The sequence below is a fragment of the Triticum dicoccoides genome, chromosome 5A, assembly GCF_002162155.2.
Source record: "Triticum dicoccoides isolate Atlit2015 ecotype Zavitan chromosome 5A, WEW_v2.0, whole genome shotgun sequence".
Lineage (NCBI taxonomy): Eukaryota > Viridiplantae > Streptophyta > Magnoliopsida > Poales > Poaceae > Triticum > Triticum dicoccoides.
The window spans coordinates 458,918,909-458,931,591 of record NC_041388.1 but is presented as its reverse complement, the minus strand read 5'-3'; positions in this window follow the sequence as shown (position 1 = coordinate 458,931,591).

Sequence of the window (12,683 nt, the reverse complement as noted above, 5' to 3'; positions counted from 1 at the left end):
AAATTACCAGGTACTTTCGTTTCTTGGTAATGATTCTAATGTTCATGAGAATATGATGCTGCCTAAATTGGATACATTTGTTTTGCTTACAAATGAAGGGCCTAGCTTGGAGAAGGATGAACATTGGAGCAAGAACAAGCATGGAGATGATGGCATGCGCAAGGGGAACAAGAACGGAGTTACAAGTGATGATTTCAGGACTTTGAAGCCACCATAATGGGTGCATGAAGCCTTGGACGAAATATACAAGATGCCACTACATAAATTTCGTCCCGAGGCTATTTTAGGTGCTGCGTCACCTTATTATTGGGCCAGGCCCATGTAATTTCGAAATACATAAGTATAGGCTATTTTTAGAGTCCGTATGTGTGGGGAAACAAGAGATAGGGTTGATTTCGGACCCCTCCACCAAGGGCCACGAAATTCCCCCCTCTTCCTCCATATATACAGCCCTTAGGGCATCGTTTAAACTTTGGGATTTGTTTAGTTAAAAGTTAGCCATTGCAACTTCGTGTACTTCGTTTGTGTCCAACGACCAGACCAAGACCGCTTACGGATCCCCACCATTATCAATACCTCATATATATTTGCAATATTCAGATTGCTTTATCATATTCTTGCTCGTTCTTCGATTGCTTGCAGGAATAGACCTTCGTGGTCAGGCTGACCGTGCTTCCGGCATCGTAAGTAACCTCAGGAGATTGGTTTAGCGATTGCTAAGGCGCAACGTCGTGCACGTTTGTAGTCGGATCGTCAAAGTCGTCTCCACCAAATCGATAGTTATCATCTCATCGAAAGATCGGGACTCCCTCGCCTCTATCACAATATCCTGAGGAGAGACGAGTTGCTGCTGCTGTTTGTGCTTTCACTAGTTTCGCATGTGTATGGTGGTCTGAACATTGTAGATTATATCCTATTCCAACTACTTGGGTTGCTTTGAAAACTGCTATGCGTACGTGTTGGGTTCCACCATATTATCAACGTGAATTGCTTCCAAAATTGCAGAGTTTAAGACAAGGGAAAATTCTGTAGAAGAATATTATCAGGAATTACAAACTGGCATGATTAGATGTGGTATTGTTGAGGAGATTGAAGCTATGCTTGCACGTTTTCTGGGTGGATTAAATAGAGAGATTCAGACCATTCTAGACTATAAGGAGTATACTAATATCACTCGTTTATTCCATCTTGCTTGTAAAGCTGAATGTGAAGTGCAGGATCGACAAGCATTGGGGCGAACTAACTTTTCTGCAGGCCGACCTTCATCATGGACACCACGTGCATCTTCTACTTCAACTGCACCAGCACCTCCATCCGGTGCCACCTCCAGCCGTGATACAAGAAAACAGGCACAACCACCATTATCTGCCAAGAGCGCACCTGCGGGGCCTGCACAACGTTCTTCTTCTTCCATGGCATCAACAGGGCACACAAGTGATATTATTTGTCGTCGTTGTAAGGGAGGAGGTCATTATGCGAGAGAATGCAAATCTCCGCGTGTGATGATTACTACCGCGGATGGTGGATATGAGTCTGCTAGTGACTATGATGAGGAGACTTTGGCTCTTATTACACGCGAAGAACATGGTGGAGATGATTCTGATCATGAGACGCAATACATGGCTCCTGAAGACGCTGAAAGGTATGAATGTTTAGTTGCTCAACGTGTTTTGAGTGTGCAGATCACACAAGCTGAGCAAAATCAGAGGCACAATTTGTTCCATACCAAGGGAGTTGTGAAGGAACGTTCTGTGCGCGTCATCATAGACGGAGGGAGCTGCAACAACTTGGCTAGCATGGAGATGGTGGAGAAGCTTTCTCTCACCACAAGACCACATCCACATCCTTACTACATCCAATGGTTCAACAACAATGGCAAGGTTAAGGTAACACGTACTGTTCGTGTGCATTTTAGTATCTCTACATATGTTGATTATGTTGATTGTGATGTGGTACCTATGCAAGCATGTTCCTTATTACTTGGTAGACCATGGCAATTTGATAAAAATTCTGTACACCGTGGTAGAAACAATCACTATACTCTTGTTCATAAGGATAAAAATATTACTTTGCTTCCTATGACTCCTGATTCCATTTTGAAAGATGATATTGATAGAGCTAATAAAGCAAAACAGGAGACGAATAAGAGTGAAAATCAGATTGTGGCAAAAGAATTTGAGCAACAAATGAAGCCTAATAATAAACCATCTAGTGTTGCTTCTGAAATTAAATTGAAAAGTGCATGTTTATTTGCCACCAAATCTGATATTGATGAGCTAGATTTCAGCAAATCTGTTTGCTATGCTTTTGTGTGCAAAGAGGCATTATTTTCATTCGAGGATGTGCCTTCCTCTTTGCCTCCTGCTGTCACTAACATTTTGCAGGAGTTCGCTGACGTTTTTCCACAAGACGTGCCACCGGGATTACCGCCTATTCGAGGGATTGAGCATCAGATTGACTTAATTCCCGGTGCTTCACTGCCAAACCGTGCACCATACCGTACCAATCCAGAGGAGACGAAGGAGATTATGCGCCAAGTACAAGAGCTTCTCGACAAAGGTTATATACGCGAATCCCTTAGTCCTTGTGCTGTTCCTATTATTCTAGTGCCGAAAAAGGATGGTACATCACGTATGTGTGTTGATTGTAGAGGCATTAATAATATTACTATTCGTTATCGTCATCCTATTCCTAGGCTAGATGATATGCTTGATGAATTGAGTGGTTCTACAATATTCTCCAAAGTTGATTTGCGTAGTGGCTACCACCAAATTCGTATGAAATTGGGAGATGAATGGAAAACAATATTTAAAACTAAGTTTGGATTATATGAGTGGTTAGTCATGCCTTTTGGGTTAACTAATGCACCTAGTACTTTCATGAGATTAATGAACGAAGTTTTACGTGCTTTCATTGGACGATTTGTGGTAGTTTACTTTGATGACATACTGATTTATAGCAGATCTTTGGAAGAACATTTGGAACATTTACGTGCTGTTTTTATTGCTCTACGTGATGCACGTTTGTTTGGTAACCTTGGGAAGTGCACCTTTTGCACCGACCGAGTATCTTTTCTTGGCTATGTTGTTACTCCACAGGGAATTGAAGTTGACAAAGCCAAGATTGAAGCTATTGAGAGTTGGCCGCAGCCCAAAACGGTCACACAAGTGAGGAGTTTTCTTGGCCTCGCTGGATTCTATAGGCGTTTTGTGAGAGATTTCAGCACCATTGCTGCACCTCTCAACGAGCTTACAAAGAAGGATGTGCCTTTTCTTTGGGGTACCGCACAGGAAGAAGCCTTCACGGTATTGAAAGATAAGTTGACACATGCTCCTTTACTCCAACTTCCTGATTTTAATAAGACTTTTGAGCTTGAATGTGATGCTAGTGGAATTGGATTAGGAGGTGTGTTATTACAAGATGGCAAACATGTTGCATACTTTTCTGAAAAATTGAGTGGGCCTAGTCTGAATTATTCTACTTATGATAAAGAATTATATGCTCTTGTTCGGACTTTAGAAACATGGCAACATTATTTATGGCCCAAAGAATTTGTTATACATTCTGATCTTGAATCTTTGAAACATATTAAAAGTCAAGCTAAACTGAATCGTAGACATGCTAAATGGGTTGAATTCATTGAGACTTTCCCTTATGTCATTAAACACAAGAAGGGAAAAGAAAATGTTATTGCTGATGCATTGTCTCGTCGCTATACTATGCTTTCACAACTTGACTTCAAAATATTTGGTTTGGAGACCATCAAAGATCAATATGTGCATGTGCTGATTTTAAAGATGTAATGCAGAATTGTAAAGAAGGAAGAATGTGGAACAAGTTTGTCGTTAACGATGGATTTGTGTTTTGTGCTAACAAGCTATGCATTCCAGCTAGCTCCGTTCGTCTTTTGTTGTTGCAGGAAGCGCATGGAGGAGGATTAATGGGACATTTTGGCGTGAAGAAGACGGAGGACGTACTTGCTACACATTTCTTTTGGCCAAAGATGAGACGGGATGTTGAGCGTTTTATTGCTCGATGCACTACATGTCAAAAAGCTAAGTCACGACTCAATCCTCATGGTTTATATATGCCTTTGCCTGTACCTAGTGTTCCTTGGGAGGATATATCTATGGACTTTGTTTTAGGTTTACCTCGAACAAAGAAGGGGAGGGATAGCATATTTGTTGTCGTGGATAGATTCTCGAAAATGGCACACTTTATACCATGTCATAAAAGCGATGATGTTGTTAATGTTGCTGATTTGTTCTTTCGTGAAATTATTCGCTTGCATGGTGTGCCAAATACTATTGTTTCAGATCGTGATACTAAATTTCTTAGCCACTTTTGGAGATGTTTATGGGCTAAGTTGGGGACTAAACTGCTTTTTATTACTACTTGTCACCCCCAAACTGATGGACAAACTGAAGTAGTCAATAGAATGTTGTCTACTATGCTTAGGGCTGTTTTGAAGAATAATAAGAAAATGTGGGAGGAATGCTTGCCTCATATTGAATTTGCTTATAATCGTTCATTGCATTCTACTACTAAGATGTGCCCTTTTGAAGTTGTGTATGGTTTCCTACCTCGTGCACCTATTGATTTGTTGCCTCTTCCATCTTCGGAGAAGTTTAATTTGGATGCTAAACAACGTGCTGAATTGATTTTAAAAATGCATGAGTTAACTAAGGAAAACATTGAGCGTATGAATGCTAAATATAAACTTGCTGGAGATAAGGGTAGAAAACATGTTGTGTTTGCACCTGGAGATCTTGTTTGGTTACATTTGCGTAAGGATAGATTTCCTGATTTGCGCAAATCAAAGCTAATGCCACGTGCTGATGGTCCCTTTAAGGTGTTAGAGAAAATAAATGATAATGCATATAAACTTGAGCTGCCTACAGATTTTGGGGTTAGTCCCACTTTTAACATTGCAGATTTGAAGCCTTATTTGGGTGAGGAAGATGGACTTCTGTCGAGGACGACTTCATTTCAAGAAGGGGAGGATGATGAGGACATCAATACAATTGTTACACCCACAGCCCCTGCTGCTATACATACTGGACCAATTACTAGAGCTCGTGCACGCCAACTAAATTACCAGGTACTTTCGTTTCTTGGTAATGATTCTAATGTTCATGAGAATATGATGCTGCCTAAATTGGATACATTTGTTTTGCTTACAAATGAAGGGCCTAGCTTGGAGAAGGATGAACATTGGAGCAAGAACAAGCATGGAGATGATGGCATGCGCAAGGGGAACAAGAACGGAGTTACAAGTGATGATTTCAGGACTTTGAAGCCATCATAATGGGTGCATGAAGCCTTGGACGAAATATACAAGATGCCACTTCATAAATTTCGTCCCGAGGCTATTTTAGGTGCTGCGTCACCTTATTATTGGGCCAGGCCCATGTAATTTCGTATAGGCTATTTTTAGAGTCCGTATGTGTGGGGAAACAAGAGATAGGGTTGATTTCGGACCCCTCCACCAAGGGCCACGAAATTCCCCCCTCTTCCTCCATATATACAGCCCTTAGGGCATCGTTTAGACTTTGGGTTTTGTTTAGATTAAAAGTTCGCCATAGCTGCAACTTCGCGTACTTCGTTTGTGTTCAACGACCAGACAAAGGCGTCACAGAACCCCACCTTGATCAATAAAGCTTTCATCTTATATTCGCAATATCCAGATTGCAATCTCAGTTTCTTGCTTGTTCTTTGTTTGCTCGCAGGAAACAGACCCTCGTGGTCAGGTTGATCGTGCTCCGGCGTGGTCAATAACCTCTCGGAGTTGGTTTAGCGATTGCTAAGGCGCGACGTCCTCGCACGTTCGTAGTCGGATCGTCAAAGTCGACTTCCACCAAAGCGATATCCATCATCTCATCGAAAGACGGGACACCTTTGCCTCTATCAAGCTAAACTGAATCGTAGACATGCTAAATGGGTCGAATTCATTGAGACTTTCCCTTATGTCATTAAACACAAGAAGGGAAAAGAAAATGTTATTGCTGATGCATTGTCTCGTCGCTATACTATGCTTTCACAACTTGACTTCAAAATATTTGGTTTGGAGACCATCAAAGATCAATATGTGCATGATGCTGATTTTAAAGATGTAATGCAGAATTGTAAAGAAGGAAGAATGTGGAATAAGTTTGTTGTTAACGATGGATTTGTGTTTCGTGCTAACAAGCTATGCATTCCAGCTAGCTCCGTTCGTCTTTTGTTGTTGCAGGAGGCGCATGGAGGAGGATTAATGGGACACTTTGGCGTGAAGAAGACGGAGGACGTACTTGCTACACATTTCTTTTGGCCAAAGATGAGACGGGATGTTGAGCGTTTTATTGCTCGCTGCACTACATGTCAAAAAGCTAAGTCACAACTCAATCCTCATGGTTTATATATGCCTTTGCCTGTACCTAGTGTTCCTTGGGAGGATATATCTATGGACTTTGTTTTAGGTTTACCTCGAACAAAGAAGGGGAGGGATAGCATATTTGTTGTCGTGGATAGATTCTCGAAAATGGCACACTTTATACCATGTCATAAAAGCGATGATGCTGTTAATGTTGCTAATTTGTTCTTTCGTGAAATTATTCGCTTGCATGGTGTGCCAAATACTATTGTTTCAGATCGTGATACTAAATTTCTTAGCCACTTTTGGAGATGTTTATGGGCTAAGTTGGGGACTAAACTGCTTTTTAGTACTACTTGTCACCCCCAAACTGATGGACAAACTGAAGTAGTCAATAGAACGTTGTCTACTATGCTTAGGGATGTTTTGAAGAATAATAAGAAAATGTGGGAGGAATGCTTCCCTCATATTGAATTTGCTTATAATCGTTCATTGCATTCTACTACTAAGATGTGCCCTTTTGAAGTTGTGTATGGTTTCCTACCTCGTCCACCTATTGATTTGTTGCCTCTTCCATCTTCGGAGAAGATTAATTTTGATGCTAAACAACATGCTGAATTGATTTTAAAAATGCATGAGTTAACTAAGGAAAACATTGAGCGTATGAATGCTAAATATAAACTTGCTGGAGATAAGGGTAGAAAACATGTTGTGTTTGCACCTGGAGATCTTGTTTGGTTACATTAGCGTAAGGATAGATTTCCTGATTTGCGCAAATCAAAGCTAATGCCACGTGCTGATGGTCCCTTTAAGGTGTTAGAGAAAATAAATGATAATGCATATAAACTTGAGCTGCCTGCAGATTTTGGGGTTAGTCCCACTTTTAACATTGCAGATTTGAAGCCTTATTTGGGTGAGGAAGATGAGTTTCCGTCGAGGACGACTTCATTTCAAGAAGGGGAGGATGATGAGGACATCAATACCATTGTTACACCCACAGCCCCTACTGCTACATATACGGGACCAATTACTAGAGCTCGCGCACGCCAATTAAATTATCAGGTACTTTCATTTCTTGGTAATGATTCTAATGTTCATGAGAATATGATGCTGCCTAAATTGGATACATTTGTTTTGCTTACAAATGAAGGGCCTAGCTTGGAGAAGGATGAACATTGGAGCAAGAACAAGCATGGAGATGATGCCATGCGCAAGGGGAATAAGAACGGAGTTACAAGTGATGATTTCAGGACTTTGAAGCCACCATAATGGGTGCATGAAGCCATGGACGGAATATACAAGATGCCACTTCATAAATTTCGTCCCGAGGCTATTATAGGTGCTGCGTCACCTTTTTATTGGGCCAGGCCCATGTAATTTCGAAATACATAAGTATAGGCTATTTTTAGAGTCCGTATGTGTGGGGAAACAAGAGATAGGGTTGATTTCGGACCCCTCCACCAAGGGCCACGAAATTCCCCCTCTCTTCCTCCATATATACAGCCCTTAGGGAACCGTTTAGACTTTGGGTTTTGTTTAGATTAAAAGTTCGCCATAGCTGCAACTTCGCGTACTTCGTTTGTGTTCAACGACCAGACAAAGGCGTCACAGAACCACACCTTGATCAATAAAGCTTTCATCTTATATTCGCAATATCCAGATTGCAATCTTAGTTTCTTGCTTGTTCTTCGTTTGCTCGCAGGAAACAGACCCTCGTGGTCAGGTTGATCGTGCTCCGGCGTGGTCAATAACCTCTCGGAGTTGGTTTAGCGATTGCTAAGGCGCGACGTCCTCGCACGTTCGTAGTCGGATCGTCAAAGTCGACTTCCACCAAAGCCATATCCATCATCTCATCGAAAGACGGGACACCTTTGCCTCTATCAGGCGGTGATCTTGATGGAGATACCAAGATGATGGAGACTCGTCCCTAAGTAGCCGAAAGACCTTAGGAAACGGAAAAACCACAACTCAAAATCTCAAGGACAGAAGTCAAATGGTGGTAGCGGAAAGCGGTGGTGTTGCACTAGGCAATGCGGAAGTGGAGGTTATGGTGACGGATAAGCAAAAGTGGTAGATGGGCGATGATGATGGTGCGGCGGCGGCGTGACAACTTATGACCAGAACTCGAAACTCTAAAAGACTAGACTCTAAGACCAGCAACTTGACACGACGATGCAACCGCAAATTCAACAAAGCACAAACCCTAAAAAGATTATGCAAAGGCTCAGATTGGTTCGGATATGATGAACTAACCCTAAAAAATTTTTTGTGGCTTTTTCGTGGACTGTAGGTATGAAGAACAGACTCGATCTAATCTGCGAAAAACTGGAAAATCTCACCGAGCAACCTCGAAATCTGATACCACTTGATAGAGGCGAGGGTCCCGATGTTTTGATGAGATGGTGGCTATCGTTTTCTGTGGGAGTCGACTTTGACGATCCGACTACGAACGTGCGAGACGTCGCGCCTTAGCAATCGCTAAACCAACTTCCGAGGGTTATTGACCACGCCGGAGCACGATCAACCTGACCACGAGGGTCTATTTCCTGCGAGCAAACGAAGAACAAGCAAGAAACTGAGATTGCGATCTGGATATTGCGAATATAAGATGAAAGCTTTATTGATCAAGGTGGGGTTCTGTGACGTCTTGGTCTGGTCGTTGGACACAAACGAAGTACGCGAAGTTGCAGCTATGGCGAACTTTTAATCTAAACAAAACCCAAAGTCTAAACGACGCCCTAAGGGCTGTATATATGGAGGAAGAGGGGGGATTTTCGTGGCCCTTGAGGGTGGGGTCCGAAACCAACCCTAACTCTTGTTTCCCCACACATACGGACTCTAAAAATAGCCTATACTTAAGTATTTCGAAATTAAATGGGCCTGGCCCATTAATAAGGTGACGCAGCACCTAGAATAGCCTATGGACGAATATTATGAAGTGGCATCTTGTATATTTCGTCCAAGGCTTCATGCACTCCTTATGGCGGCTTTAAAGTCCCGAAATCATCACTTGTAACTCCGTTCTTGATCCCCTTGCGCATGCCATCAACTCCATGTGTGTTCTTGCTCCAATGTTCATCCTTCTCCAAGCTAGGCCCTTCATTTGTAAGCAAACCAAATGTATCCAATTTAGGCAGCATCATAATCTCATGAACATTAGAATCATTACCAAGAAACGAAAGTACCTGGTAATTTAATTGGCGTGCGCGAGCTCTAGTAATTGGTCCAGTATATGTAACAGTAGGGGCTGTGGGTGTAACAATGGTATTGATGTCCTCATCAACTAGCTTGCTTGCCTTGATTCATATGATTGCTTGCTTTGTCGCATCACCCATGTTCCATTGTTACTTGCTTTCTTGGGTTGATGACGTATATATTCATGCCTCTCACATGATATATTTTGTTCATTGTCGCTTGCCTCCAATTGTTGCGTCTATGATTATTGATCTTGGAGACTTGGACACTTTACTTGTGATGCATGCTTGCTTGATTGCGCCTATTCTGTTTGGTTGTTCTCACAATATATGCCTCTGTACTATGAAATGCTCCCTTTCCATTTCTTATGATGAGCATGATACATCCACTTGTTGGGTATCTTACCACACGAATGATAGGTTTTGCATCTCCGCTAACCTCATTTGTTTTTTCGAGTGTTTGTCATGTTCTTCCATTTTTAAGGATTCACAAGGCGGTACCGTCATGAGACAATTTGGTCATGTGAAGGCATACACGATGTGCAACACCAACATTTGCGAGAATCTCCTAAAGGTGAACTCCTTCCCTTTGAGCCATCCTCAATTACGCATATTGGATGGGTCATGATGAGGACATCAATACCATTGTTACACCCACAACCCCTACTGTTACATATACTGGACCAATTACTAGAGCTCGCGCACGCCAATTAAATTACCAGGTACTTTCGTTTCTTGGTAATGATTCTAATGTTCATGAGATTATGATGCTGCCTAAATTGGATACATTTGTTTTGCTTACAAATGAAGGGCCTAGCTTGGAGAAGGATGAACATTGGAGCAAGAACACACATGGAGTTGATGGCATGCGCAAGGGGATCAAGAACGGAGTTACAAGTGATGATTTCAGGACTTTAAAGCCGCCATAAGGAGTGCATGAAGCCTTGGACGAAATATATAAGATGCCACTTCATAATATTCGTCCATAGGCTATTCTAGGTGCTGCGTCACCTTATTAATGGGCCAGGCCCATGTAATTTCGAAATACTTAAGTATAGGCTATTTTTAGAGTCCACCCTCAAGGGCCACGAATTCCCCCCTCTTCCTCCATATATACAGCCCTTAGGGCGTCATTTAGACTTTGGGTTTTGTTTAGATTAAAAGTTCGCCATAGCTGCAACTTCGCGTACTTCGTTTGTGTCCAACGACCAGACCAAGACGTCACAGAACCACACCTTGATCAATAAAGCTTTCATCTTATATTCGCAATATCCAGATTGCAATCTCAGTTTCTTGCTTGTTCTTCGTTTGCTCACAGGTAACAGACCCTCGTGGTCAGGTTGATCGTGCTCCGGCGTGGTCAATAACCCTCGGAAGTTGGTTTAGCGATTGCTAAGGCGCGACGTCTCGCACGTTCGTAGTCGGATCGTCAAGGTCGACTCGCACAGAAAACGACAGCCACCATCTCATCGAAACATCGGGACACCTTAGCCTCTATCAAGTGGTATCAGATTTCCAGGTTGCTCGGTGTGATTTTACAGTTTTCATAGATTAGATCGAGTCTGTTCTTCATACCTACAGTCCACGAAAAAGCCAGAAAAAAATTAGGGTTAGTTCATCTTATCCGAACCAATCTGAGCCTTTGCATAATGTTTTTAGGGTTTTTGCTTTGTTGAATTTGCGGTTGCATCGTCGTGTCAAGTTGCTGGTCTTAGAGTCTAGTCTTTTAGAGTTTCGAGTTCTGGTCATAAGTTGTCACACCGCCGCCGCACCATCATCATCGCCCATCTACCACTTTTGCTTATCCGCCACCGCTCTGAATCCATATCCATATACCACCACCAATCCGTATCCATATACCACCACCAATCTGTATCCATATACCACCACCGCTACCATATACCACCACCGCTGCCATATACCACAACCATATAGCCACCACCAATCCGAGTTCTTCTCATATTAGGTTTGTTCTTGAGATCAATCTAAATTCCGATTCGTGTTTCCTTGCCTGCGTAGGTCTCGGAAAAAAAAAGAGTCTGGAGACCCCCGGGCAGTTTTTAGGCCAAAATTTTCACGGGCAATTTTTTTTGCCTATCCTATTTTTAGGCTTTTCTGAGTCTTTTGAGCCACGTGCCATCATAGTGATTTTTTGTCGCACTTTTTCGTCGTCGCTGCCCTGATTTACGTGCAAAAAGAAAAAAGAGCGAAAAAAATAGTTCTAGAGTGTGCTTTTCCCTTATTTACTTGCAGCGCCGTGATTTTTTTAGTGTTCTAGGCTCGCGTCTCTAGCACGGTCTAGCCTAGGACCAGCACAGTACCGTCGTTGAGCGTTTATTCAACTTTGCATCTCTGAATTGATTATTGCTGACCCTTTTTGCTACCATACTATAAGCCTTCCCAGCTCTACATACATCTACGTCGTGCGTTTGACTCTCCCTGGCAATCGCTCTATCCAAGCTTTTGAGAGTTTTGACTATAACGGTTGCCGATCACCGCCTGCTGCTGGGTAAGAACTGGTAAGAATTTGAGATTTGCTTGACGGATTTGTGACACCCGCCACCACCACCACTTGTTAGTAGTCTGTAGGATCATATTCTTGTGTGTTTCTATTGCTGCTAACCATGCCAGGATCACAATCCGACGAGACTGACTGGGAGAACTTGACGAACAAGGAGCTTCATGATACGTTTCAGCAAATGATGAGTGTACAGGTGCAAGATGTGATCAACAGATTTGAAGAGGCCATGGAGAAGATAGATGGCATGGAGAAGACGTTTGAAACAAAGCTCGATAACAAGTTTGCTGAATTGCTTTCGCGTTTTCCACCACCACCGCCGGCTGCTCCTACCGCACCTCTGCAACAACAACAACAACACCGACTACCTCCACGTCGGGAAACAGCCCTCCGCCGAGCGAGCCGTGTCCCTCTTCAGTCGGGCCAAACTGCTGGTGCTGCTGTTGATACTTCTGTGGCTCCTACTGCTGATGTGGAGGAGGATGATTATGAGGATGAGGTTGATCAAAATCAGAACTACGTGCCACCACTAGCACAGCAACCACCAGGTCGTCCACATGCAAATAATGGCAATGGTAGGGCTCACCCTCAGGTACGAGATCATGACCATCTCCCTAAA